Genomic DNA, 27949 nt, shown 5'->3' on the forward strand with positions numbered 1-27949 from the left:
AATAAAATGCAATGATATCCAGGTCCAAGAAGCACAATGTATGCCAAACCAAATAAATCTGAATAGACCTACCACAAAACACATACTAATCAGAATGTCAAATGCCAAAGATAAAGAGAATTCTGAAAGCAGCAAGAGAAAAGTGATCCATTTCCTACAAGGGATGCCTGATAAGAGGAAGCACTGATCTTTCATCAGAAACCATGGAGGTGAGAAGGCAGTGAAATGATATATTCAAGATACTGAAAGAGAAAAATTGCCAGCCAAGAATTCTCTATCTGGCAAAACTGACCTTCAAAATTGAGGGTAAACTGAAGATATTCACAGATAAGCAGAAAGCCGAAATAGTTCATTAACAGATCTGCCCTATAGGAAATACTACAGGGAGTATTGAAAGGAAAGGACAGGAGAGAGGCTTGGAAGAGAGTGTAGAAATGAAGATTGTCAGTAAAGGTAACTAAAAGGGTAAAAAGAGAGAGAGAAAAAAAGATATGGCATATGAAAACCAAAGGATAAAATGATTGAAATAAATACTGCCTTTACAGTAACAACACTGAATGTTAATGGATTAAACTTCCCAATCAAGACACAGACTGGCAGAATGGATAAAAAATATGAGCCATCTATAAGCTCTCTACAAGAGACTCACCTCAACCCAAGGCTACAAATTGGTTGAAACTGAATGGCTGGAAAAAGATATTCCATACAAACAGAATTTAAAAAAAAAAAAAAAAAAAAAGCTGGGGAAGCTATACAAATATTGAAAAAAATAGAATTTAGATGTAAAGCTGTTATAAGAGACAAAAATAGACATTATTTATTAATAAAGGGGCAATCCACTAAGAATAAATTACAATCTTAAATATATATTCACCTAACCAAGGTATGCTGGTTTGAATATATTATGTCCTCCAAAATGCCATATTCTTTAATGCAATCTTGTGGGGGCAGACATATTAGTGTCGATTTGGTTGGAATCCTTTGATTGAGTGCTTCCATTGAGATGTGACTCAATCAACTGTAGGCAAACCATTTGATTAAATTATTTCCATGGAGCTATGGATCCCACCCATCCAGGGTGGGTCTTGATTTAATCACTAGAGTCCTATAAAAGAGCTTACAAACAGAAGGAGCTAAGAGCAGCTGCAAGTGACATTTTGGAGAACAGCTGAGAGAGACATTTTAGAGATGGCCATTGAAAGCAGACTTTTGCAATGCTTCAGTGATGCTGGCTCAGAGTTTGCTCTGGAGAAGCTAAGGGAGGACAAAACGCCCCAAGAGCAACATTTTGAAGAATGCAGAGGAGCTGAGAGAGGAGCTGGAACACAACATGGGATCAACAGACTTAAGCCTCATGCCTTCCCAGCTAACAGAGGTTTTCCGGATGCCACTGGTTTTCCTTTGGTGAAGGTATACTTGTGCTGATGCCTTAATTTGGACATTTTCATGGCCTTCATGAAATTTGTAACCAAATAAACCCCCTTTATATAAGCCAATCCATTTCTGGTGTTTTGCATAATGGCAGCATTAGCAAACCAAAACACAGGGTAATCCCCCCAAAAATGAGGCAAACACGAGCAAAACTGAGGGGAGAAATAAACATACTACAATAACAGTTGGAGACTTCAATACAGAACTACATCAATAGATAGAACATCTAGACAGAGGTCAATAAGGAAATAAAGAACTTGAGTAATTTGATAAGTGTGATAGACCTAACAGACTTATACAGAATAATGCAACCAAGACAGAAGGATGTATCTTTTCAAGTGGTCATGGATCATTCTCCAAGATAGATCACATATTGGGTCAAAAACAGGCCTTAATTAATTTAAAAAGATTAAAATTATACAAAGCATTTTCTCAGATCATAATGGAACAAAGCTGGAAGTCAACAACAGGCAGAATATGCACAAATCTGTGAAGGTTAAACAACACACTCTTAAGCAATCAGTGGGTCAAAGAAGAAATCGCAAGAGAAATCAGTCAATATCCAGAGATGAATGAAAATGAGAACTCAACATACCAAAACTTACAGGCTGTAATGAAGGCAGTGCTGAGAAGGTAATTTAAAGCACTAAATAACTACATTATAAAAGAAGAAAGAGCTAAAATCAAAGACCTAAATGCACACCTGAAGGATCTAGAAAAAGAACAGCAAACTAATCTGAAATCAAGCAGAAAGAAAGAAATAGCAAAGATTAGAGCAGAAATAATGAGGACAACAACAAAAACAAAAAATATTAGAGAGATCAACAAAACCATAAGCTGGTTCTTTAGGAAGATAAACAAAATTGACAAGATCTTGGTTAGACTGGCAAAGAAAAAAAAAAAAAAAGAGAGAGAGAGAGAGAAGATGCAAATAAATAAATAAAATCAGAAATGAGGAGGGATAGCATTACAACTGACCCACAGAAATAAAAAAGATCCTAAGAGGATACTATGAACAACTGCGTGCCAAAAAACTAGACAACTTAAATGAAGTGGACAATTTTCTAGAAACATACGAACGACCCACAATGACCAGAAGAAACAGAAGATCTCAACATATCAATTACAAGTAAAGAGATTGACTCAGTCATGAAGAACCTCCCCAAAACAAAAAGCCCAGGACCAGATGGGCTTCACAGGTGAATTCTACCAATCATTCCAAGCAAAATAAATACCAATTCCATGCAGTCTCTTCCAGGATACAGAAGAAGAGGGAAAACTACCTAACTTATTCTATAACCTAGTAGCAAAACCAGATAAAGATACTACAAGGAAGCAAAATTACAGACCAATCTCTCTAACGAAAATAGATTCAATAATCCTCAATAAAATACTTGCAAATCTAATCCAACAAAACATTAAAAGAATTATATACCATTATCAAGTGGGTTTTATCCCAAGTATGCAAGGGTGGTTCAACACAAGAAAATCAATTGATGTAATACACTACATTAAAAAATCAAAGAAGAACTATATGATCATCTCAACTGATGCAGAAAAGGCATGTGACAAAATCCAACATCCTTTCTTGATAAAACACTTTATCAGGGAAAATTTATCAACATGTAAAGGGCATATATGAAAAACCTACAGCTAACATCGCACTCAGTGGTGAAAGATTGAAGGCTTTCCCATTGTGCTCAGGAACAAGACAAGGATGTCCGCTGTCATCACTGTTATTCAGCATTGTACTAGAAGTTCTAGCTAGAACTGCTGGGCAAGAAAAAGAAATAAAAGGTAAGGGCATCCAAATTGGAATGGAAGAAGTAAAACTTTCATATATTTGCAGATGACATGACCCCACATTTAGAAAATCCTGAAAAATCCACAACAAATTTACTAGACCTAATAAATGAGCTCAGCAAAGTGGTGGGACACAAGATTAACATACAAAAATCAATAGTGTTTCTATATGCTAGTAACAAGCAATCTGAGGAGGAAATCAAGAAAAAAATGCCATCTACAATAGCAACTAAAACAATCAAATAGCTGGGAATAAACTTAACTAAGGGTATAAAGAATCTGTATTCAGAAAACTACAAATACAAAGCATTGCTAAAAGAAATCAAAGAAGACCTAAATAAATGGAAGGATATTCCATGTTCATGGATTAGAAACCTAAATACTGTTAAGATGTCAATTCTACCCAAATTGATTTACAGTTCAATGTACAATCCCAATCAAAATTCCAACAGTTTATTTTGCAAAATCGGAAAAGCCAATTACCAAATTGATTTGGAAGGGCACCAAACATAATGAAAAAAAAAAAAAAAAAAGAAGTTGAAGGGCTCTCATTTCTTGACTTTAAAGCATATTACAAAGCTACAGTGGTCAAAACAGCATTGTATTGGCCTAAAGATAGATATATTGACCGATGTAATTGAATTGAGAGTTCAGAAATAGACCCTCACATCTATGATCAATTGATTTTTGTCAAGGCTGCCAAAGCAATCCAACTGGGACAGAGTAGTCTCTTTAAAAAATGTTGCTAGGAGAACTGGATATCCATATCCAAAAGAATGGGAGAGGACCCCTATCTTATACCTTATACCAAAAAATAACTCAAAATGGATCAAAGTTCTAGATACAAAAGACAGGACCACAAAACTAAAAGAAAATGTAGAGAATCATCTTCAGGACCTTGTGGAAGGAGGTGGTTTCTTAGACCTTATACCCAAAGCACAAGCACTGAAAGAAAAAATAGATAAATGGGACCTCCTCAAAATTCACTAGTTTGTGCTTCAAAGGACTTTGTCAAGAAGGTAAAAAAGCAGCCTACTCAATGGGAGAAAAGTTTTGGAAGCCACATATCCGATAAGGGTTTCAATATCTAGGATATATGAAGAGATCCTACAACTCAAAAATAAAAGACAAACAACTCAAATGAAAAGTGTGCAAAAGACATGAATAGACATTTTTCCAAAGAGGATGTACAAATGGTTAAAAAGACATGAAAAGGTATTCAACCTTACTATCTATTAAGGAAATGCAAAACAAAACTACAAGATGTCATTTTGTACCTACTAAAATGGCCACTATTAAAAAAACAGGAAACTGCAAGTGTTGGAGAGGATATGGAAAAACAGGAACACTCATTCACTGCTGGCACAAATGTAGAATGGTGCAGCCGCTGTGGAAGACAGTCTGGCAGTTCCTCAGGAAGCTAAGTGTAGAACTGCCATATGATCCAGCAATTCTGCTACCAGGTATATACCCATAAGAACTGAAAGCAGGGATGTGAACAGACATTTTCACACTGAAGTTCATAACAGTATTATTTACAATTGCCAGTAGATGGAAACAACTCAGGAGTCCATCAGCTGATGAGTGGATAAACAAAATGTGGTAAATTAAACACAATGGAATATTATGCAGCTGTGAGATGAAATGAAGTCATGACGCGTGTGACTACATGGATGAACCTTGAGGATATTATGTTGAGTGAAATAAATCAGATAGAAAAGGAAAAATATTGTATGACCTCACTAAAAGAAGTAAATATAACTAGCAAACTCATGTGTTAATATCTAAAGCATAGGTCACCATAGGATAGAATGAGGGCAGAGGATGAGGAGCCAATGCTTAATTTGAGCAGAATATGTAATAAGGTTGACTATAAATGTTTGGAAATGGATGGATGTGATGGGAGCACATTATAGTGAGTGTAACTAACAGCAATGATATGTGGGTCCGATTGTGGTTGAAAGCAAAATGTCAGGGTTGTGTATGTCCCTACAAGGAAAGCCAGAGGATGAAACATGGGACTGTAATACATAGTGATGCTCTTCAGGGTTGAAAAGGTTCTAGAATTGACTGTGATGATAAAGGCACAACTGTGAATATACTACAAGACATTGATCGTACACTTTAGATGGATTGTATTGTATGTGAATTTATCTCAAAAAACCTGTTTTAGAAAAATTACATGTGCACTTGGGTGAATGAAAATTGAATGATTTTTAGGACATTTTCCTTATTCCTTTGTTTTGTTTTGCTTGAAATGTTTATTTTTAATTTTTTTGATAAATAAAGTTTAAATATATTGATAGGTTTCAGGAAAGAATTGCCAATGCTTTCCACACTGAGATTTTAATAGGTCTGCAAAACAGTTTCCTATAAGAAAGGAAGATGATTTTATTTATCTAGTAGCATTGGATAAGCATATGGTATTTGGCTAATATTTCTTTTCCAAACCCTGAACCCATTTCTTTTCTACATTCGTCTACTCATGTCAGAAGGAGTTAGGGGAAAGAAGACTCATCCCTCAATGTTATTTTAGTTAATCCTCTGCTCACTAGTGGGTCTCTCCACCATAGAAACTTCTAGTACTTTTCTTTATTACTCACTTTCATATGCTCTGTCAATCTACAACTGTGGTCCCTTCAGCTTAATAATGGATGTCACCATCATCCAACGTATTCCAGAATATGCAATTGCTCAATTCTTTAGATCTGAATGATATTTTAAGGACTCAGTTTTTAGTTCAAGATCTTGTATCTTTTTTTAAACCTGTTAAACAAGAAGGATCCTGTAAGGATTTGTAAGGTAACAGGAAGTTTGTAAGCACTGGAGTCCTTAACCCAGTCTTAACTCAAAGTAATCCTTAACAAATGTTTTAGGAATTATTATAATTACACCCTACATTACCATGCAATCTCTTCTGGAATGCTCATGTTATCTTTCAATAAAATTTCAGAACAGTTATAATATTCCAGCTATTTAAATACTAGTTCAGAGGACATTTTGGTAAAATGATTTAAAATATTTTACATGTCAGCTGTTTCAAGTTGTTATAGCACCTGTAATACAAGCATATATATCATTGAAGTCATATTTTTGTCCAAACTCAAGCATATTAACTGGATTACAGATAAAATTATGATAAAAGAATCTCACATTTAATGTTAAATTATTGGGAAGGCATGCATGAAAATATTCACAATATCTGTGGGTTGTGAGAGTAAAGGCGTTGTGTGTGTGTGTTTCTCTATGGTTTTCAGTTTTTATGCATAGAGAATTATCACTTTTATAACCAGAAAGAAACATTACTTAATTAAAAAGAAAACTGTACTGGGTAGCTTTTCTAATTGTAAATAAGGAAAGGTTCTTAACCAGCTGTAGTTCTGGGAGAAAGAGAGGCCATTCTTTGCATATTCTTATATTAACCTGCATCTCTTTTCTGAGCTTGCCTGCATCACACTGTTCTCCATATAAACTCATTACACCGATAATAAAATGGTACAAACTGTTAACTCTTGTGCTATTTGGATAACATTGACCTAGGAGTGATTTTTTTTTTTTTTAATTTGGTAGGAAATATGTTACTCAGGTAAGCCTTTAGCAGTAGGTCAGTGCCATCAGGAAAGATACCAAGCTAAGGCAAGGAAGGGCTAGACTGCTCACACTGGCAGGTGCCCAAATTGTGTCCTTCAAGGCAGGGTGACATTTTCCTGCCTTCTTTTGAGTAAGTTCCTGAGAATTCTCCCACTTACTGGGACACTTTTATTTTTAAAAATAAGTAAAAAGAATTAAGACATTCCAAGAAAAATGAAACCACCCATAGCAGCTTTGAACAACCAGCAAGAACTGGCAGAAAACTCTGTTTTAAAGCTCCAAAAAACTTATAGGAGTACAGTAACAGAGCAAGTGCCAAATCAAGAAAAAGGCAAACTTAAAAGAAGTAGGACTTTATGGTGCCCTTACTGACTCCTTCCCCAACCCTCATTAGCTCTGTGTGGAGCCTGCTGCTCTCCCAGCATGGATCCCTGGTCCCGGTGCCAGAGGGCACAGAGTAATCTTCATACACATACTGGATGCTTGGACGTCTGGCCCAATCTGTCTGGTGCTGCCTGAGGAACTCACCATTCCAGAACTTGCCCTGTGTGTAGAAGGCAGCTCACGAAGTTCTCCTATAGAACGTTGTAGGAGAGCAGTCAAGTCATGCTGCCTGGGGCAAGGGATTGCTGGCTTTAGTACATACGGTGCAGTGTCCAGGATGCTGGGGAAACATTTTCATTTGGGAGAGAGAGTACTTCTATCCAAGCAAATGGGGAATTCCTAGGTCAACATGTGGGCATGCCCAAGACAACAGATAGGACAGAAAAACTCAGCAGTAGACCCCTCTGCTTTGGCCTGGAGCTATTCTTCAAACTCATTGTATGGATAAGCCCTAAAAGAGAGCACTTGCACAGGTCAATCTGCAAAGACCAGGAAAAGTCTTTTCTTTTCTTTTTCTTCTTCTTTTGGTTAATTCCTGGTATTTAAGGAAAGCTCTATCATAACAGTATTTGGATACAAGCTTAAGGAACAGATGCCTCAATCTTAATTCCAGCGAAACACACTGAAACATCAAAATGTCTAAGGTTCAACAAGAGATTACAAAACATACAAAGAAAGTGATAGCCCAGGTGAAAGAGGAGATTAATGCATTAGAAAACACCATTAAGAGGATCAGGCTTGGGGCATTCCAGACAAAGATTTTTTTTAAAAAAAAAGGTCCTAAATATGCTAAAGGAACTAATGGAAAACATGGACAAAGAACTAAAGGAAATCAGGAAAATGACAGATGATCACAAAGAGATTAATAGAGATGGAAATTATGAAAGGGAACCCATTAGAATTGAAGACCACAGTAACAGAAATTGAAAATTCCCTAGAGGGGTTCAACAGCAGATTGGAACTGGCAGAAAAAAGAATCAGTGAACTTGAAGATAAGACAATTGAAATCATCTATTTTGAGAAGCAGAAAGAATGAATAAAGGGAACAAAGCTGGGGGAACCTGTGTAGTACCATCAAGCAAACCAAATATACACATTGTGGGAGTCCCAGAAGGAGAAGAGAGAAAGGAACAGGGACTGTTCAAAGAAATAATGGCTGAAAACTTCTCAACTTTAATGAAAGACATGAATATATACATCTAAGGTATTCAATGAGCTCCAAACAGGAGAAACCCAAATAGACCCACATTGTGCCATGTTGTAATCAAACTACTGAATCCTAAAGACAAAAAGAGAATTCTGAAAGCTGCAAGAGAGAAGCCACCCATCATATACAAAGGAGTCTCAATAAGATTGTGTTAATTTCTCACTGGAAACCATGGAGGCAAGAAGTCAGTGGAATGACATCTTTGAAGTTCTGAAAGCAAAAAATTGCCAACCAAGAATTCTATATCCAGCAATACCATCTTTCAAAAATGAGGGAGGATTTAATACATTCTCAGAAAAACAAAACCTTAGGGACTCCATCATCACTAGACTGGCCCTACAAGAAATGCTAATGGGAGTTCTAGAAGTTGAAAGGAATTGGCACTAGACAATTGACTGAAGCCACATGAAGAAATAAAGGTCTCTGGTAAAGATAATGACATGTTATGCTAGTTTGCTAATGCTGCTGGAATGCAGAACACCAGAAATGGATTGGCTTTTATAAAAAGGGGTTTATTTGGTTTCACAGTTACAGTCTTAGGGCCATAAAGTATCCAAGGTAAGGCATCAACAATCGGGTACCTTCACTGGAGGATGGCCAATGGTGTCTGGAAAACCTCTGTTAGCTGGGAATGCACGTGGCTGGCATCTGCTCCAAGTTCTGATTTCAAAATGGCTTTCTCCCAGGACATTCCTCTCTAGGCCACAATCCTCTTGAAAATGTCACTCTCAGTTGCTCTTGGGGCATTTGTCCTCTTTTAGCTTCTCTAGAGCAAGAGTCTGCTTTCAACAACCATCTTCAAACTGTCTCTCTTCTGTAGCTACTCTCTCAGCTTCTGTGCATTCCTCAAGTGTCCCTCTTCACTGTAGCAAGCTCACTCCTTCTGTTTAAGCTTACATGGTGCTTATATAGTGCCCATGCTGAATGGATGGGGCCACACCTACATAGAAATTATCCAATCAGAATTATCACCCGCAGTTGGGTGGGGCGCATTTCCATGGAAAGAACCTAATCCAAATGTTCCAACTTAATCGCCACTAATATGTCTGCCCCACAAGATTGCATCAAAGAACACAGCTTTTTCTGGGGGACATAATATATACAAACTGGTACACATGGGTAAATATAAAAACCAGTACTATTCTATTTTTTATTTGTAACTCCACTTTTTACTTCCTGCAAGATCTAAAAGGCAAATGCAAAAAAAAAACAGTAATGATAAATCAATGGTTTTGGACTCATAATGCATACATATGTAATTTATCATAAGAACTCCATAGAGGTGAGGGGACAGAGGGTTCTAGGAACACAGTTTATACATGCTACTGAAGTCCTTAAGTTAGTATCAAAGCAAATGAGATTGTTATAGACTTAAAATTTTAAGTTTATGCCTCATGGTAACCACAAAGGAAATACCAGAAACGTGAAAATAGAAAGTAGAGTATAGTTTATCAGCTGTGAGGGGAGGGGTAGTAGCAATGGGGAGTTAATGCAAAATGAGTACAGGGCTCTGTTTGGGGTGAAGGGAAAGTTCTAGCAATGGATGGTGGTGCAGGCACTGCAACATTGTGAATGTGATTAATCCCATGGAATGGTATGCTTGGAAGGGGCTGGGATAGGAAGATTTATGTTGTATTTTAAAAAAAGAAATTAAAAATAAAGAGAGACAGTAAAGAGATAATGACAATTAAATGCAAAAAAGATACTGTGTGGGATCTAAGAATGGAGGAGAAAAGACTCAAAACAACATTATTGGGACAGAAGAAAAAATGGAATACAGAATATAAGCTTTAAATCCATGACCTCATGGAATTCAGATTCTAGAGGGAGGAGACAGATAATGAACATGATAAGTAACACATATAGTAGGCTAGAAGGTGATAAGTGCTAAGGAGAAAAACAAATCAGGAAAGGACAAAAGGAAGTGTGGTTGGGGAATATTGTAATTTAAATAGAGATGCCAGGGAGGTCCTCACTGAGAAGGAGGAGAGGGGCAAACCATTAGAATATCTGGGCCATTAGATTATTGGGTGAAGAATGTGCCAGACAAAAGGAGCCACAACTGAGAAGCTACTGAGCAAGGAAACTTACTAGCATGTTTATGGAAGAGGGGAAGAGCAAGGAGGTGAGAGTGACTACAGAGAGGTGAGAGTAGGAGAGAGGTCAGAGAGTCTTCAGGGGCAGATAATGCAGCGCCTGCAGGTCTTTGGAAGGTTCCTGAGATTACATGACATCAGTCTCTGATTTTTTAAGCATGTCTCTACTTTCACAGATGCCAAATGAAGATCGGACTGGGGTAAGTATGAGGTAATTGATACAGAAACTACAAAGGGTAAAAAAAGTGAAAGGACTGAAAACATCAGTTGTATGGGAACATGTAATTAATTGCACAGTGAGCATTGACTATTTGAAAAAGTAGCTGGAGAACTGACTGAGCATGAGATTTTTATTCATTAATTCAGGAACAGTGTGTGCTAGGTGTTCCAGGGAGAGCAACGCACAATTTTCGCTCCAAGGAACCCATAGTCTATTGGGAGATGCATTAGTAAAGCAGTACATAGTCTGGTTAAGAGATGAGACAGCAACTAGGTCAGTGGAAGGTAAAATATGGACTGATATAGTCAGAGAAAACTTTTTGACAGGGCCAGATGGTTAAGATTTAGAGAGGGGAAAAAAGAAGAAGAAAAATGGTGAAAGAGAAGACATGTTCAAAGACATGAATTAGGAATGGGCAAGGCTGTTTGGACAATGTCCAGACATACTGTTTTGGCTTGGATGGAAAATATGCACAGGGAAAGATTTAAATTATAGGCAATGGAGTTCCATTTCAGGTTTAAATGGGAAATGACATGGCATGTAAAACAGTTTACATATAGAAAATATTTGAGGGACACCAAGTAGTGGTTGCAATAATTCAGATGTGAAGTAATGAAGACCATGACTGGAGTGCATAGCATGGAAATAGAGAGATGTAGACAATTACTCAAGATACTTAAAAAGAAGAACAGCCAGAACACTGTGAGAGGCTGAAAGAGTTACGTGTATATTTTGAATGACTTTAAATATGCACACTAGGAAAACCCAACTCAGCAGGTAAATTCACTGCCCTCCCCCAATGTGGGACATAACTCCCAGGGGTGTAAGTCTCTCTGGCAACAGGAATATGACTCCTGGGGATGAGTCTGGACCTGGCATCGTGGCATTGAGAAAACCTTCTTGGACCAAAGGGAAAAGAGAAATGAAACAAAATCAAGTTTCAGTGGCTGAGAGATTTCAAATAGAGTCCAGAGGTCATTCTGGAGGTTATTCTTATGCATTATATAGATATCCCTTTTTAGTTTTTAGTGTTTTGGAACAGCTAGAAGGAAATGCCTGAAACTGTTAAACTATAATCCAGTAGCCTTGATTCTTCAAGAAGATTGCATAACTATATAGCTTTTATGATGTGACCTTGTGATTGTGAAAACCTTGTGGCTCATACTCACTTTATCCAGTGTGTGAACAAGATGAGTAAGAAAATAAAGACAAAAAATAAATAAAATATAGGGGGAATAAGGAATATGGGTGTTTTGGGTGTTCTTTTTTATTTTTATTTTTATTCTTATTTTTGGAGTAATGAAAATGTTCAAAAAGTGATTGTGGTAATGAATGCACAAATAAATGATGATTGTACATTTTGGATGATTATCTGGTATATGAATATATCTCAATAAAATTGCATTTTAGAAAAAGGGATCCAGTTTGAATATTATCAATTTGAGTGATGGTGTGGCAAACATTCAGAAATGTTATAGACAGGAAAGCAAGTATCAGATGAGAAGTCAATGCTAAAAATAAAGACTGGCTACTGGTAAGTTGGCAAATGTTCTTTGTCATTCTTCCTTTTCCTGTTTCACTGAGGCAACACAATTTCTCAATGGGTTATGAATAGAATGACCATTTCACTTATCATCCAAATTGGGACACTTTTGAGAAGAAAGGGGAACTATTAATAATACTGAGACAATAGGCATAAATCTAACATTGTCCAGAGAAAACAAGGATGTATGGACTCCAGTTTATAAGCTCTATCTTACTTTCAAAGGATGACAAGTGGCCATATCTTATTTTTATCATTGTTCTTGGTTTTTCCAAGGGAGTCAAGTGATTCAATTAGTATCATTTCATTGTGATTTGAGACCAGTGCCTTTTCTGGCAAAGGATCCAGTTTTAGACATCTAAAAATTAAAACCATGTTAATGAAGTAAGTAATGCAATATAATGCCTCTCTGTTACCTATTATTGAAGCTCCTAGCATGGCTAAAGTGTGGAGGTTTAATGTGAAGGGGAGAATCAAGGCTTTTTTTTTAATTTTTTAATTTTTTTTAATGTTCTACCAAATATTTTATTAGATTTTTCAGAAAAACCCTCTAAGTTAAATAACTTGAAATTCTTTACATGCAAAGTACTGATTTTTCATTCTAGTAATCTAGAATTTTTGGAGCCAGGTGCCAGCTACAGCAGTATTTGAGTTGTCTCTGAAGACAGGAATTGGATAAATTCCCTGGCAGCTGGTAGAGTACATAAAAAGTGTATGTGGTGTGTGTGTGGATGGGGGCAGGAGGCAGATAGGAAAAGAGTTTTCTTTATCCTGTAGCTACAGTTTGCCTGTGCTGCACGTATAGGTTAAGGAAATAACAAAACTGACACTCAAACTAAGAAGAATTGAGGGAGGGAGGTGTGCAGGATAGACAGCTCTCAGGTTGAAAGGAATTGAAATACAATTTGAAACACTAACCAAAGCCATTATCTTTCAGACTAGACATTGTTATCTTCATTTATGAAAACATTACCACTGTGTCCTTCATCAAGGAAGGGAGCCAATTCTGGGAGTACTGAATAAATGTAAGGATTATGTTTTCTATGATAGTGAGTTTCCACCCCACCCACTGCCCCAGTATAGATGCTTCACATTTCTCCTGGTGTATGCAGAGGGCAACAAAATGTGTTTTGGTATCTTTATGTGGCCTCACCTTTGAAACAACCAGTGTACCTCATATCATCTGTCTGTTGTGTTGCTCTTAGTCTCAGTTATTTCCAGTTTCCCTAAATAAATGTTCCAGCAATTTATTGATTTATTTATTTTTTTTAATTCAGTTTTATTGAAATATATTCATAAACCATACAGTCATCCATTGTATACAATCAACTGTTCACAGTATGATCATATAGTTATGCGTTCATCACCACAATCTATTTCTGAACATTTTCCTTACATCAGAAAGAATCAGAATAAGAATAAAAAATAAAAGTGAAAAGAGAATACCCAAACCATCCCCCTATCCCACCCTATTTGTCATTTAGTTTTTACTCCCATTTTTCTACTGATTTTTTTTCAATTTTTTAACTTTGTTTATCAAAAAATTAAAAACAAACAGGCAAACAACAACCAAAAAAACCCCACAACATTTCAAACAAAGCAATGGATTAAGGAAAACAAATAACCTAAAATAACTACTTTGCTTCCAATATGTTCCTACCATACCCCAAGAAAATTAATAAACCATGTCCAAACAGAGGAGTAAGAAAAACAAATAATCTAAAATAACTACATTGCTTCCAACATGTTCCTACCATACCCCAAGAAAATTAACAACCCCTAAGAAAACAATGGAATAAGAGAAAAAAAAAACCTAAAATAACTCTATTGCTTCCAACGTGATCTTACTATATCCAAGAAAGTTTACAAACCATAATCATTCCTGAGCATTCCCATAACCTTGAGATTACCCTCCATAGTTTATCTGTTCTTATTAGATTATCATTCCCCCTCCACTAATTGGTATCTCTAGGTCCCCTACATTCTACAGTATAAAACATTGTACATTTTTCACAGAATTCACATTAGTGGTAACATACAATATCTCTCTTTTTGTGCCTGGCTTATTTTGCTCAGCATTATGTCTTTTTTTTTTTTTTTTTTTTTAATCTTCATTTTATTGAGATATATTCATATACCACGCAGTCATACAAAACAAATCGTACTTTTGATTGTTCACAGTACCATTACATAGTTGTACATTCATCACCCAAATCAATCCCTGACACCTTCATTAGCACACACACAAGAATAACAAGAATAATAATTAGAGTGAAAAAGAGCAATTGACGTAAAAAAGAACACTGGGTACCTTTGTCTGTTTGTTTCCTTCCCCTATTTTTCTACTCATCCATCCATAAACTAGACGAAGTGGAGTGTGGTCCTTATGGCTTTCCCAATCCCCTTGTCACCCCTCATAAGCTACATTTTTATACAACTGTCTTCGAGATTCATGGGTTCTGGGTTGTAGTTTGATAGTTTCAGGTATCCACCACCAGCTACCCCAATTCTTTAGAACCTAAAAAGGGTTGTCTAAAGTGTGCGCAAGAGTGCCCACCAGAGTGACCTCTCGGCTCCTTTTGGATTCTCTCTGCCACTGAAGCTTATTTCATTTCCTTTCACATCCCCTTTTTGGTCAAGAAGATGTTCTCCGTCCCACGATGCCAGGTCTACATTCCTCCCCGGGAGTCATATTCCACGTTGCCAGGGAGATTCACTCCCCTGGGTGTCTGATCCCACATAGGGGGGAGGGCAGTGATTTCACCTTTCAAGTTGGCTTAGCTAGAGAGACAGGGCCACATCTGGGCAACAAAGAGGCATTCGGGAGGAGGCTCTTAGGCACAACCATAGGGAGGCCTAGCCTCTCCTTTGCAGCAACCGTCTTCCCAAGGGTAAAACCTGTGGCAGAGGGCCCAACCCATCAAACCACCAGTCCCCTATGTCTGTGGTCATGTTAGCAACCATGGAGGTGGGGTAGGCGAATACCCCTGCATTCTCCACAGGCTCCTCAAGGGGGCACTACATCTTTTTTTTTTCCTTGTTTTTTTTTTTTTTTAACTTTCCCTTCTTTTTTAAATCAACTGTATGAAAAAAAAAGTTAAAAAGAAAACAAACATACAATAAAAGAACATTTCAAAGAGACCATAACAAGGGAGTAAGAAAAAGACAACTAACCTAAGATAACTGCTTAACTTCCAACATGTTCCTACTTTACCCCAAGAAAGTTACCTAATATAGCAACATTTCTGTGAACTTGCTCCTACTATATCCATCAGAAATTAACAGACCATAGTCATTCCTGGGCATCCCCAGAACGTTAAATAGCTTATCTGTTCTTCTTGGATTATTGTTCCCCCTTCCTTAATTGCTCTCTATTGCTAGTTCCCCTACATTCTACATTATAAGCCATTTGTTTTACATTTTTCAAAGTTCACATTAGTGGTAGCATATAATATTTCTCTTTTTGTGCCTGGCTTATTTCGCTTAGCATTATGTCCTCAAGGTTCATCCATGTTGTCATATGTTTCACGAGATCGTTCCTTCTTACTGCCGCGTAGTATTCCATCATGTGTATATACCACATTTTATTTATCCACTCATCTGTTGAAGGACATTTGGGTTGTTTCCATCTTTTGGCAATTGTGAATAATGCTGCTATGAACATTGGCATGCAGATATCTGTTCGTGTCACTGCTTTCCGATCTTCCGGGTATATACCGAGAAGTGCAATCACTGGATCGAATGGTAACTCTATATCTAGTTTTCTAAGGAACTGCCAGACTGACTTCCAGAGTGGCTGAACCATTATACAGTCCCACCAACAGTGAATAAGAGATCCAATTTCTCCACATCCCCTCCAGCATTTGTAGTTTCCTGTTTGTTTAATGGCAGCCACTCTAATCGGTGTTAGATGGTATCTCATTGTGGTCTTAATTTGCATCTCTCTAATAGCTAGTGAAGATGAACATTTTTTCATGTGTTTCTTGGCCATTTGTATTTCCTCTTCAGAGAACTGTCTTTTCATATCTTTTGCCCATTTTATAATTGGGCCGACTGTACTATTGTCATTGAGTTGTAGGATTTCTTTATATATGCAAGATATCAGTCTTTTGTCAGATACATGGTTTCCAAAAATTTTTTCCCATTGAGTTGGTGGCCTCTTTACCTTTTTGAGAAATTCCTTTGAGGTGCAGAAACTTCTAAGCTTGAGGAGTTCCCATTTATCTATTTTCTCTTTTGTTGCTTGCGCTTTGGGTGTAAAGTCTAGGAAGTGGCCACCTAATACAAGGTCTTGAAGATGTTTTCCTACATTATGTTCTAGGAGTTTTATGGTACTTTCTTTTATATTGAGATCTTTGGTCCATTTTGAGTTAATTTTTGTGTAGGGGGTGAGGTAGGGGTCCTCTTTCATTCTTTTGGATATGGATATCCAACTCTCCCAGCCCCATTTGTTGAAAAGACCATTATGACTCAGTTCAGTGACTTTGGGGGCCTTATCAAACATCAGTCGGCCATAGATCTGAGGGTCTGTCTCCGAATTCTCAATTTGATTCCATTGATCTATATGTCTATCTTTGTGCCAGTACCATGCTGTTTTGGCAACTGTGGCTTTATAATAAGCTTCAAAGTCAGGGAGTGTAAGTCCTCCCACTTCCTTTTTCTTTTTTAGAGTGTCTTTAGCAATTCGAGGCATCTTCCCTTTCCAAATAAATTTGATAACTAGCTTTTCCAAGTCTGCAAAGTAGGTTGTTGGAATTTTGATTGGGATTGCATTGAATCTGTAGATGAGTTTGGGTAGAATTGACATCTTAATGACATTTAGTCTTCCTATCCATGAACATGGAATATTTTTCCATCTTTTAAGGTCCCCTTCTATTTCTTTTAGTAAAGTTATGTAGTTTTCTTTGTATAGGTCTTTTACATCTTTGGTTAAGTTTATTCCTAGGTACTTGATTTTTTTAGTTGCTATTGAAAATGGTATCTTTTCTTGAGTGTCTCTTCAGTTTGTTCATTTCTAGCATATAGAAACATTACTGACTTATGTGCATTAACCTTGTATCCCGCTACTTGCTAAATTTGTTTATTAGCTCTAGTAGCTGTATCGTTGATTTCTCAGGGTTTTCTAGATATAAGATCATATCATCTGCAAACAATGACAGTTTTACTTCTTCTTTTCCAATTTGGATGCCTTTTATTTCTTTGTCTTGCCGGATTGCCCTGGCTAGCACTTCCAGCACAATGTTGAATAACAGTGGTGATAGCGGGCATCCTTGTCTTGTTCCTGATAGTAGAGGGAAGGCTTTCAGTCTCTCACCATTGAGTACTATGCTGGCTGTGGGTTTTTCATATATGCTCTTTATCATGTTGAGGAAGCTTCCTTCAATTCCTACCTTTTGAAGTGTTTTTATCAAAAAGGGATGTTGGATTTTGTCAAATGCTTTTTCAGCATCTATTGAGATGATCAATTGATTTTTCCCTTTTGACTTGTTAATGTGTTGTAATACATTGATTGATTTTCTTATGTTGAACCATCCTTGCATGCCTGGAATAAACCCCACTTTGTCATGGTGTATGATTTTTTTAATGTGTCTTTGGATTCGATTTGCAAGTATTTGTTGAGGGATTTTTGCAATCTATATTCATTAGGGAGATTGGCCGGTAGTTTTCCTTTTTTGTAACATCTTTGCCTGGTTTTGGTATTAGATTGATGTTAGCTTCATCAAATGAGTTAGGTAGTGTTCCATTTTCTTCAATGTTTTGAAAGACTTTGAGTAAGATTGGTGTCAGTTCTTTCTGGAAAGTTTGGTAGAATTCCCCTGTGAAGCCATCTGGCCCTGGGCATTTATTTGTGGGAAGATTTTTGATGACTGAGTGGATCTCTTTGCTTGTGATGGGTTGGTTGAGGTCTTCTATTTCTTCTCTGGTAAGTCTAGGTTGTTCATATGTTTCCAGGAAATTGTCCATTTCTTCTACATTATCCAGTTTGTTGCCATACAGTTGTTCATAATATCCTCTTAAAATTTTTTAATTTCTTCAGGATCTGCAGTTATGTCACCTTTTTCATTCATTATTTTGTTTATATGGGTCTTCTCTCTTTTTGATTTTGTCAGTCTAGCTAGGGGCTTGTCAATTTTGTTGATCTTCTCAAAGAACCAACTTTGGTGATATTTATCCTCTCTATTGTTTTTTTGTTCTCTATGTCATTTATTTCTGCTTTAATCCTTGTTATTTCTTTTCTTCTACTTGGTTTAGGATTGGTTTGCTGTTCATTTTCTAGCTTCTTCAGTTGATCCATTAGTTCTTTGATTTTGGCTCTTTCTTCCTTTTTAATATATGCATTTAGTGCTATAAATTTCCCCCTTAGCACTGCTTTTGCTGCATCCCATAGGTTTTGGTATGTTGTGTTCTCATTTTCATTCGTCTCTATATATTTAGCAATTTCTCTTGCTATTTCTTCTTTACCCACTGATTGTTTAGGAGTGTGTTGTTTAACCTCAGGTATTTGTGAATTGTCTAAGTCCTGATGGTTATGGACTTCTAATTGTATTCCATTGTGGTCAGAGAATGTGCTTTGAATAATTTCAATCTTTTTAAATTTATTGAGGCTTGTTTTATGTCCCAGCATATGATCTATTCTGGAGAAAGTTCCATGAGCACTAGAAAAGTATGTGTATCCTGGTGATTTGGGATGTAATGTCCTGTATATGTCTGTTAAATCTAATTCATTTATCAGATTGTTTAGGTTTTCAATTTCCTTATTGATCTTCTGTCTGGTTGATCTATCTATAGGAGAGAGTGATGTGTTGAAGTCTCCCACAATTATTGTGGAAACATCAATTGCTTCCTTTAGTTTTTCCAGTGTTTCTCTCATGTATTTTGTGGCACCTTGGTTGGGTGCATAGACATTTACGATTGTTATTTCTTCTTGCTTGATTGCCCCTTTTATTAGTACGTAGTGGCCTTCTTTGTCTCTCAAAACATCCCTGCATTTGAAGTCTATTTTATCTGAGATTAATATTGCTACACCTGCTTTCTTTTGGCTGTAGCTTGCATGAAATATTTTTTTCCATCCTTTCACTTTCAGTTTCTTTGTGTCCCTGTGTCTAAGATGAGTCTCTTGTATGCAACATATGATGGTTCATTTTTTTTGATCCATTCTGCGAATCTATATCTTTTAATTGGGGAGTTTAATCCATTTACATTCAACGTTATAACCGTGAAGGCATTTCGTGAATCAGCCATCTTATCCTTTGGTTTATGTTTGTCATATTTTTCCCCTGTCTATTAATATCCTTTATTGTACCCATGCCAAATCTCTTTAGTACTGAACCTTTCTCCAAGTCTCTCTGTCCTTTCTTTGTTTCTCTGTCTGTAGGGCTCCCTTGAGTATCTCCAGTAGGGCCGTTCTCTTGTCAGCAAATTCTCTCAGCATTTGTTTGTCTGTGAAAACAGCAAAGCTCTCCCTCAAATTTGAAGGAGAGCTTTGCTGGATAAAGTATTCTTGGCTGGAAATTTTTCTCACTCAGAATTTTAAATATATCGTGCCACTGCCTTCTCGCCTCCATGGTGGCTGCTGAGTAGTCACTACTTAGTCTTATGCTGTTTCCTTTGTATGTGGTGAATTGCTTTTCTCTTGCTGCTTTCAGAACTTGCTCCTTCTCTTCTGTGTTTGATAGTGTGATCAGTATATGTCTCGGAGTGGGTTTTTTTGGATTTATTCTATTTGGAGTTCGCTGAGCATTTATGATTTGTGTATTTATGTTGTTTAGAAGATTTGGGAAGTTTTCCCCAACAATTTCTTTGAATACTCTTCCTAGACCTTTACCCTTTTCTTCCCCTTCTGGGACACCAATGAGTCTTATATTTGGACGTTTCATATTATCTATCATATCCCTGAAGTCCATTTCCATTTTTTCAATTTTTTTCCCCATTCTTTCTTTTATGCTTTCATTTTCCATTCTGTCATCTTCAAGGTCACTGATTCGTTGTTCAACTTCCTCTAGTCTTGTACTATGAGTGTCCAGAATCTTTTTAATTTGGTCAACAGTTTCTTTAATTTCCATAAGATCATCCATTTTTTTATTTAGTCTTGCAATGTCTTCTTTATGCTCTTCTAGGGTCTTCTTGATTTCCTTTATCTCCCGTACTATGGTCTCATTGTTCATCTTTAGTTCTTTGAGTAGTTGCTCTAGGTGCTGTGTCTCTTCTGGTCTTTTGATTTGGGTGCTTGGGCTTGGGTTATCCATATCGTCTGGTTTTTTCATATGCTTTATAATTTTCTGTTGTTTTTGGCCTCGTGTCATTTGCTGAACTTGATAGGATTCTTTTAGGATTTGTAGACCAATTGAAGTCCTTATCTCTAATTTATCAGATCTACATCTTCGTGGAGTACACTTTCTCTAACTAACCAGCAGGTGGCGTCCATGAGCCACCTGTTCTCCACAAGCCAGTTCTCCCCTGCTTAGCCTTTTTGGTTAGTGGGGGAGTGAGTCTTGTGGGTTCCAATTGGTGTATCAAGCTTACGTGTGTAGTTGGTGTTGCCTGCCCTTTATATGGGGCATGTTTCTGGGCAGTCAGGGAGGGGGGGGGGTGGCTCTAACAATCAAATCTCCCTGGTGATCCTAGAGTTTTAAAGCTGCTGCAATAGTATAATCCTTCAGTTCAGTCCTGCCACAGTTTGTCTCTGCCACTGACCCACAAGTCCTTGGTATTGGCGTATGGCTCCTGAGACTTGCAAGTGGGCTCCTCTTCCAGGCCGTGCACCCTGGGTCCTCTGTTGAGGGATGACTGTGCTATGTCACAGGTGAGTGCCGTCCCCCCAGGGCAGTTCTGGCTGCTGGGCTGTGTAGGGAGGCTCCCAGTCTGCTGAAATGATGACTGAATGGGGCTTTGTTAATTCACACTGCTCCACCTTCCCAGCTCTGGGACAATCAGCTGAGGTTGCAGGGAAGGCTAATGTCCACGCCCAGTTTTGTGGTGTGTGCCTGTTATTTGAAGCATTTCCGTCACACTGGGTTGTCTGGGGCAGTTCTGGGCTATGGGGCTGGCGATGGGCAGGAGTGTTTCCTGTCCACCAGGATGATGGCTGTGAGCGGACACCCCCCTTTTCTTGGGAAGTTGTGGTGTTTAGTGAATTTTCTCAGCCACTGGATTATTGCGTTTTGTCTCAGAGCTCTCCTAGGTCTGCTCTTGACTTGACGTGCCCAAAGTGAAAGTCTTTGAAGCTTTCTGTATTGGGCTTCTTAGAGTAATTGTTTTAGAAAAAGAAAAAAGGATTAAAACAAAACAAACAAACAAAAAAAAACGGGCCCTCTTCAGAGATGTAATGGGTTATTGAAATGCTAAGAGACAAAGCAACCAGGGCCATTAAGGAAAGGTCCACAGGGCAGAGAGATCAGCTTTTCTTCAGGATTTGCATATGCACCTCAGGGCCCTTCCCCTTTCTATGTTCACCAGAACTCCAAAAATCCTCCGCTTTTATTTTGGAGTTTTTCGTGTTGTTTTTTTTTTATGCCTGTCTCCTCTCTGCTGGGCTGGCTGCTCTCAGATTCTCTGGTGTCTGGTCTCAGTCTATCTATGGTTGGAGTTTGAATCAGTAGAATGAGTTTCTGTTAAGGGCTGCCACTGCAGTTCTCCCTTTTCCTTCCCGGAGCTGACAGCCCCTCCTCCCCCGGGACTGAGCCTGGCAGGGAGGGGCGCGGGTCCCCTGGCAGCAAAAACTTACAGATTTCGCTGATCTCAGCAGTTCCATGTTTTCATGAGTGTTGTATGAAGTATGCCCAAAGTCAGATTGCTCTGTGGTGTCCAGTCCACGCAGTTCCTGGCTTTCTACCTACTTTCCTGGAGGAGTAACTAAAACATACAGCTCACCAGTCTGCCATCTTGCCCCGCCTCCCTCCAGCAATTTATTTTTGAGAAAAAATTTGATTCTGCAAAGAATATAAACTTTTATGTACTCCATCCTCAGAAAAGAGTATTTTTCTATATATCCATTAGTTTAAGTTTAAAAAATGAGAAGTTGCTGCAGATTATTTACAAAATGTATGGCATCAAACCAACACATTAAAGAATTGAGGAATTTCTATAGTTCTTTGATAAAATGGCACAAAAGCAAGAGGGGAGGGAAGGAAAGCACAAAGTATTGATACAGGTAAGGTGGTATTTTACATTTTCAAGTGGACCTAAACATAATAACTAACCAGATTTTGATAAAATTAGATGGTTAACAAGTGATTAAATGAGTAATATCTGACCAGGAGTCTACAAGACATAAACACTACCAGTGAAGACAACAAACAGACAGAAAAGAAAGTCCCCAAATCAATCCTTTTGGTTATACATAGCCACTTACCTAAGGGTTATTGCCAGAAGAGGGAGAACAAGAAGTATTCTCAATTCTAGCTATCTGTCTGCCATTTTGGGGATGTGGGTGAATCAGTAGAGTACAATAAGGTTTGATACAAACTTGCTTTATTTAATGCACATTGGCACTTCACCAGAATCTCATGGAACGGCTATAGTTGTCTCCCCTCCTGTAGAAAAGCAAAAATTTCCCCCACTAATGCTTTCAAGGTTTTTTTTTAAACTGCCATACTTTGTATCAAAAACTTAGCTTTTACTTGCATAGGAGTCCAAGTTTGCTTTGCACTCTCCCTGATCCCACTCCTCTCCTCAGAACCAGAGATAACCACCATCCTGAAGTTTTCCAACATTTGTATACCACTGCTACATTTTATATAAATAAACAAAATATAGTATTAATTTATGGGTTATTAAACTTTTCATAAATGGTATCATACTCAGGATTATTTGGCAGTTTGCTTTTTTACAAGGCAGCGTTATGCTTTCTAGAGGTATCTTTTGCTTTGTTACTTTTGCCTTTTTGGTGCTACTTTTAAAGATGTGAAACTTACAATCAATTATTAACAAAATAGGAGTGTTTTTCCTATAAAACATACAGTTTATGCATTGTATCAACGATATCACTGTTATCATTGTCTAGTTGTTGCTCTTTGTGGATTAAGGGATCACTTTTGGCAACCACAGAACAAAATACTAGATGCTTACAAAGGACTCGAGCATAAATTAAGTTGTCCTGAAATTTTTCATTTTCAATCTAAGATTGTTTTACAGGCCATTGAAGTCCTCACTATTTCAATATGAATTTTAAAACATCATGTTTTTCTCACCTGAACAGTTTCAGTTAGTTTTTATTATATATTTGTTGGCCTTGAAAATAATGAGGCAATTGCCAGTAACCACTTCTTCAAATATTAAATAGTGATGTGTGTGTATAAAATCCATGGAAAACAGACCTCCGATGATTTGCTTAATACCATTCATCTGCTCTGCAATGTTAAACAAACTCTTCTGAAAGCTTCCTGTGCTATATTTAAACACTTTGTTCATGGAAATCCCACTAAGGAAAAAAAAAATTGGAATAATTTTCTGCTAATCCTGAATATATTTCATACTTAAGCCTGAGATGAAATTTAATAACAAAATGAAAATATAGCCAGGAAATAAAAATGAGGTTCAACAGGGAAATCTGATGGGTAGGAACCTGGCAAGAAGTCAAACCACCACATGTGGAACATCTGACTTATAAAGCATAAAACAATTGAAACCATAGTGAATCACCAGGAAACAGGAGTAAGCAAATTTTAAGCAAGTGTGATACTGGTATCCATAAATGTTCATCACAAAGTAATTATCATATTATAAGGTACTTTGACTAGACACTTTGTTTTGACCTGCTCTGGGTCAGAGAGCTCAAAGATGGCTCCTTGGAACTCCTGATGTTGCTACTGAGAAAAAATCTTGCCAGATACCTGGTTAAGAGCTGCTTGAATCCAAAGCACACACATCTGCACCCAATCTGGAAGGACTTGAATTTAAATGTATAAAATAAATACACAAAAGTCCTTTACAAATGAACTGTAGTAACCCACCTATGATGTCATGCACCATGACTGAATGAGTCAGCAGCGCCTGAAAAGAATGGGTCATAGACACCTTAAAATGTCTGTGCTTACTGGGAACGACGGCATTTAAAGGATTCACTCATTCAAATTACTACTTTTTATCTGTATTTACCCTAAGGAAATGGTCAAATATCTAGGGTCAAAGGTCCCACGGGAATAATCTCATCAAATAAGAAATGCTTATCCTTATGTTAGGTGGGATATAGGTTGAAGTAGGTAATGGTTATAAAGGCTAATTGACATCAGAAGTTGATGGTTTGGTTCTGAAAAGGGGGGAGATACTTTCAAAGAACCCCACAGAAATCATCTTCAAATGAAATTAATCATTGTTTGTGGGCCTGGGAAAAACTCAGCTGATCAATTTTACGTGCTCTATCAAAATCTTTAACTGCTTTCAATAAATTACACTGAATAAGGCCTGTATAAAGACTGCTGTCATTTTCATAGTAGGCCCAAAGGAAAAGATTTCTCTTTACAATAAGAATATTTAATAGGTGGTTCTTACCAAAACATAAACACCCCCCCCCCCACTGCTTTCTGTAGACTGCTCATGAAAAGAGGAATTTTTTTCTTTTGCTAAATACCCTGCATATCTGATTTAATTTCCACCTCAGCTGTCTCAGTTGTGACTAAACGCAATGTATGGGGGATCTGGAAATTAGTCATAATTATAACTGGATACCTGGCTACTGGAAAAGTCTGCCAAGCAGGTTTGAGAAGTTAGTAGAAAAAAGAAATTATTCCTACACAGCAAAATACATGAAGAATCATCTTTTTTTTGTGTCATTTTCCTAAAAAAAAATCTTACCATGTTCCCCTCCCATTTCTAATTTCTCTAACTGAAAATTTGGTTAGGACAAATTTTCTGTCTGTCTTTCCTTCTATTTCCAAATTGATGACATGTTACCTTGTAGGGGCAAAAGAAAAGTATGCATAGTCCTTAGGCTATCACCTAATTGCACATCATCTATCAAAGGGAAGATCAAGCAAGTAATTTCTATAATTACATGAAGATATATATATATATATATATACACACATACACACACACACATACTATATAATCTGCATAAGTATTATATTAGATACTTTACACAGATGGATTTAAAAATTTGTAAATTATAGTAAGATAAGAGCCATTCAAAAATTTCTGCCAAAAACATCCTTGTAATAATGAAGTCATCCTTGACCAAATAGGGAAATTCTTATTAAAACTCATCCAAATATCTATTTGTGAGAAGAGATTTTTTTTTTTTTTTTTTTTTTTAATGAATGCTTTATATCAACTTCCTTCAGGAAAAGATATTTGGGTATCTGAGACTCTCTGGTATAGTGAAGGAAATCATTTGTAGTTATATAAATGTGTATGTAAATAATATTTTAGAAAGTGTTTTACATGCAAAAAAGCACAAGAATAATAAAACAAACACCTAGAATTCAGAATGAGAATTGTTTACATGACTTTGCTTTCCTTGTTTTAAATAAGATAAAACATCACGTAAATATTTTAAATCCTTTTCATTTCTAAATCTACTGGAACCAAGAGCTGCAATTTTTCTGTTTCGTTTTCCATTAAATAGTAGGCACTCAATAAATTAAAGCCTGATTGTTTCCTCTCCCTTCCTAAAGATATAAGAATTCAGTGTATTTTCTTCTAGCATCATTTAAAAAATACTTTTACTGTTATACCTTCCAAACATGGAACTACATTAAGTTAATACCACCACAGAATTTCATTATTAACTTTTTCCAAATTCCTGTTTAGAATACTATCAGTTCTTAAAAAAGTCTGGAGACTGTCCATGCCTGAACTCCTCTATGCAGTCCTGGATTTCTTGATTTTATATAAAATATTGCCTTGAAGAAGGTAAAGTAACTAAAAGAATTAAGGCAATGGAAGAGGAAACAAAAAGAGAACTTGTCAATCTAAAAAAGATAATGTATTCTTCATGTTTATTGCATGTGTGTTGTGAGATAAAGTACATGAGTGCTGACATTGAAACTGGGGTTTCTGGCATGGGAGAAAGGAGAAGTGTTAAGTAAAGTAAAAACTCTAGACTGAAATTTGAATGGGAAGTATCAGTATCAATTTCTGATCAGTACATTTCTTAAAAAAAATTATCTTCCATTTCTGGTCTCTGAAAAGGCCTAGAAATCAGAGCTAACTAAGCACGAATGAGCATCCCTGGTACTCAGATAGTGGTTTCAAAATACTATCCCTAGACTGGCAAAGGAACAAGGGCTCCTTAGAGAAATGTCTGATTTCAGTTCTGGACAAGGAATATATTAGATGCCTAGAACAGCAAAACAAACAAACAAACAAACAAATCAAGCCATCAGCACTACTCAAGGCATGTGAAAAGGATTAATTATCACTTGAAGAAATGCCCACTGGCCAAGATTTAGCATCACAAATGAAAAATAGCAATGGAAACTTACCTAAATCACCTCAAAATCATTGACACATATTAGAATTGTAAACCAAGAGTACAAAATTATACTCAAAAAAACAAATCTTCACACTGACAAGCTAAGTAATCAAATCTTTTTCTTTTTTTTTTAAACTGGTAAATATAAGCAAAGAATCAAGCATTTATCCTGAGTTTTCTAAAAGAATTATATGTACTTAAAGACAACTGAATAGTTGATGAAGGCAAGATTCTTCTTAGAGAAAGTCTTGTGAAACATTAAATCTAAATATAATGAACCTTCTAGATACAAATACCAATATACAATTTTACAAGAGATAGCAAAATCTAGTCTGTGGGAAACTGGGAAAAATAATCTGGTGTCTTTTAAAAGGATTGCAAAGAAAAAAGAGGAAAGTGGAAATTTTAAATAAATTAAAAGAGATCAACCAATGGCAATGCATGGGTGTTATTTTGATCACATTCTTGCATTTATGAGACAACTGGGGAAATTTGATTAATGCCTGAATTATGATTAATTTAAGTGAAACAATAATATTTTTTGAAAAAAAACCTACCTTTTAAATTGATCCTTTCAATCAGAAATATTTGTCTGTATTATTTTGAAATAATCTGGGGAAAAGGAGGAAGTAGGAAGGAGTATAGACGAAACAACATTAGCAAAGTGTCGATAATCATTTAAGCAGGGTCACCGGTGCATGGGAGTTCATTGTACTTAAACTTATGGATGTTTAAGATTAAAACAATAAACAAATTAAATAAAGGCTGAGGAGATACTGAAGAATCTGCAAAATCCTTAAAGGCCTCACCAGGATAAAGATTGTTTTCCCCCAAATATCAAAAATGCTCTGTCAATCTTTAAATGAAAATCAAAATGATAATGCTACTTTATATAATAGAGAAATGACATGCCATAGACTGAAATAAGATTTTCTAATGATGGATTCAAATCGTGAGTATCTTAAACCTAATACCTTACAAAATGAATTGGAATAAAAAGTATATTCAGCAGTTAGCAGACAAATGGGTGTTTTAGAGGCAGGCATCCAACATATTGAAGTGTGCAGATCATAGAAGTTAATGTGAAAATCCTGTTCCTGCTTCATCATTTTTAATAAGCCTTAAGCGACGAATGAAGCTTTTAATGATACTATTTAGTTCTGCTTACTGGTAGGGCAGTTTATATAACAATATGAAAAATTACAAATGAATATTCATAAATTTAAAAATTAATAGTTTTGTAATTTGCAGCATATCTACA

At 36.7% G+C, this 27949-nt stretch overlaps 1 protein-coding gene across 3 annotated transcripts in view; it reads right to left on the reverse strand.

Moving 5' to 3' along the window:
- The window catches only part of ELOVL6 (ELOVL fatty acid elongase 6), a 186955-nt gene that overhangs the window by 53145 nt on the left and 105861 nt on the right, over positions 1-27949 (reverse strand). The window lies entirely within an intron of this gene.

Source organism: Choloepus didactylus, chromosome 3 (assembly GCF_015220235.1).
Source record: "Choloepus didactylus isolate mChoDid1 chromosome 3, mChoDid1.pri, whole genome shotgun sequence".
Taxonomy (NCBI): Eukaryota; Metazoa; Chordata; class Mammalia; order Pilosa; family Megalonychidae; genus Choloepus; species Choloepus didactylus.